At 39.8% G+C, this 2,654-nt stretch overlaps 1 pseudogene; it reads right to left on the bottom strand.

Annotated features, from left to right (window-relative positions):
* Window positions 1–1,463: 1,463 nt before the first annotated feature.
* On the bottom strand, window positions 1,464–2,079 carry LOC113241210 (glutathione S-transferase P-like; annotated as a pseudogene).
* Window positions 2,080–2,654: the final 575 nt, after the last annotated feature.

Here is a 2,654-nt window from a genome sequence, read left to right as displayed (position 1 = left end):
AGCCACCCAGGAGCCCCCCGCATTGTATAATCTTAATCATTAATAACTTTCTTTTAAAAAATGACTATCTTAATATAAAGCTAACATAACTAAATTATATAGTTAATTCATGAACCAGTGGCCCATGGCCTAAAAAGAAATTAATCAGTAAAAATTCAGATTTTACCAAAATAAGAAGTATAATAAAGTTGGGGGAAAAAAGTGATTCATGGAGTTATTTTGCAAATTACTTCTGCTTGTTTTCATTAAATGCATTTGTTACTCCGACAGTAGGAAGGGATTTTGAAATTTTGATAGGTTAATAGGCTACCTCAGGAGGCAGCCCGTTCCTTTTGACTTTCATAAGATGTTTGCTCACACTGAGTAGTCACTTTGCTCAGATTTACCCTCTGGAACTTCACAGAGTAAATGTGTTCCTTCTCTTATATGGTAGTCAAGTTATTTGAAAATGAGCATCAAGTGTTCCCTAAGTTTCTTTTCCTCACACTAAACATTGTGGAATTTTAAGCTTACTCACAATCTTGGTGTCCTGCTTCTGGAAGTACTTGTTTTTAAAATATGGTACAAAGAATTGCATATGATACTGCAGATGTGATCTGACTATCTTGTGGTAGGACTTTGCAACTTATGGTCTAGATACTTTATATGTCTAGTTGAAGCATAATTTTGGATTAATAGTTTTAATTGTGTGAAAATTTCAAAATAAATATCTGAATGCAACTTGATTTATGTATGGAAATGTAGGTCATTTTACTCAGTTCTTATTTGAAGTCCTTTCACACTTTCTTACAGATTTTTTTCCCTTAAATCTGAAACTAATTAATTTCCACTGTTGCAAGTTCTGACTGTTTTAATCTGCTTCATAAGCTCACTTTAAAACTCCATACCCTTTTTTGATAAACCTTCCCTCCCCACTTTACCAGTGTTCAAGATATTTTAGAACAGTTTTTGAAGTGTTCCTGCTGTGTTAGCACTTAGCAAAAACTTTCCCATTATGGTATCAACAACCTGTAAAGGAGTAAATAAGAAGCTTAAGCAAAAAAGAATTTAAATGTCCAATACCAGTAAGCAAATAGCTACCATATAAAGAAGTATTATGCAGGAGAAGAGAATTTTGTTTTCTAATTAAAAATAGAGTGAAAAGTAGCTTCCTATGTTCAAAAAAATTGTCATAAAGCAGTTTCTTTTTTTGGAGATGCATTTTTTATTGAAATATAGTTGACATGCAATATTATAGTAGTTTTAGATGCACAACCATAGTGATTAGAGAATTACATACATTATAAAATGCTCACCATAAGTGTAGTTACCATTTGTGACAATACATTATTACACTATCATTGACTCTATCTCCTATGCTATACTTTTTTTTTTTTTTTTATTCTCACTTGGAAAATTTATTGGTCCTGGGGAAAGGAAGGCAGACAGCCCCTGCTTTCTGCTGATGGTCCCACAAGCCCTCACTATTTCTGGTTGTCACTGATAGGGAGGTTCACATGCTGGAGGAGGCCAGGAAGGCCTTGAGCTTGGGCCAGGTGCTGAGGTGCCCAGGTAAGCTGTGAGCAGGGGGGAGGAGTCCAGGCAGCTGAGGGCCAGGACCTGGTGAATCCGCAACAAGTCCAACAGGTTGAGGTCTGTGAAGGAGATCTTGTTGCCCACGATGAAGGGCTGAACCCCCCTGGTTCTGGGACAGCAGGGTCTCAAGATCTTCTGATGCCCAATAGTGCCCTCACATACTCCTACTCGCCTGACCTCTAGGTGGCGTAGAGGAGGATGAGGTATTTGCAGTGGATACTCTCCCTGCCATCATTCATCATGTCCACCAGAGCCACCTCCCACTGGTCCTTCCCAGACAGCCCAAGGGAGTGGTCTGGGTATCACAGGATGGCATTGGACTGGCACGGGGTAAGGTTTCCATTCTGGAACTTCGGAAGTTGCCCATATAGACAGGTGGCCTTGAGTGAGCCCTGCAGCCAGGCCTCCATGGTCACCACCTCCTCCTTCCAGCTCTGGCTCTGGTCAGTCAGCAGCGTGCACATAGCTGCAAACAGGGAAGTAGACGATGGAGTAGGGCAGCATGGTTGGTGGTGGTGGCAGAGCTCTTACGCTAGATTTTTTATTGCCATGACTTATTTATTTTATAACTGGAAGTTTGTTCCTCTTAATCCCCTTCACCTATCTCACCCATAACCTCCATCCTCCTTCCCTCTGGCAACCACCAGTTGTAGAAGTTTATTAAGTAGAAACATGTTGCTGATTTAACAATTAAATTAAAAAGTATAATGCCTATGTTTGCATCCTTCACAGAAAATATTCTATGAATCTGTACTTCCCATATTATTTCAATTTTGATGATAAAATTTCTGGCAAATTTCTATCTGTGAGACACCTCTTACTTGTTTTTTAAAAGAGTTTATTTATTTATTTGAGAGAAACAAGAGGGCATGATCGGGGAGAGGGGCAGAGGTAGAGGGTGAGGGAGAAGTAGACTCTCTATTGAGCAGTGAGCCTGACAACACAGGGCTCCATCCCAGGATCTCGGGATCATGACCTGAGCAGAAGGCAGCTGATTAGCTGACTCAGCCACCCAGGCACCCAAAACACCTCTTATATGTTAAAGGATATTGTTTTATATGAAAATCTGAACTGACTAG

Source organism: Ursus arctos, chromosome X (assembly GCF_023065955.2).
Source record: "Ursus arctos isolate Adak ecotype North America chromosome X, UrsArc2.0, whole genome shotgun sequence".
NCBI lineage: Eukaryota > Metazoa > Chordata > Mammalia > Carnivora > Ursidae > Ursus > Ursus arctos.
The sequence above is the reverse complement of the archived record's forward strand: the minus strand, read 5'-3'. Positions and strand labels throughout refer to the sequence as shown.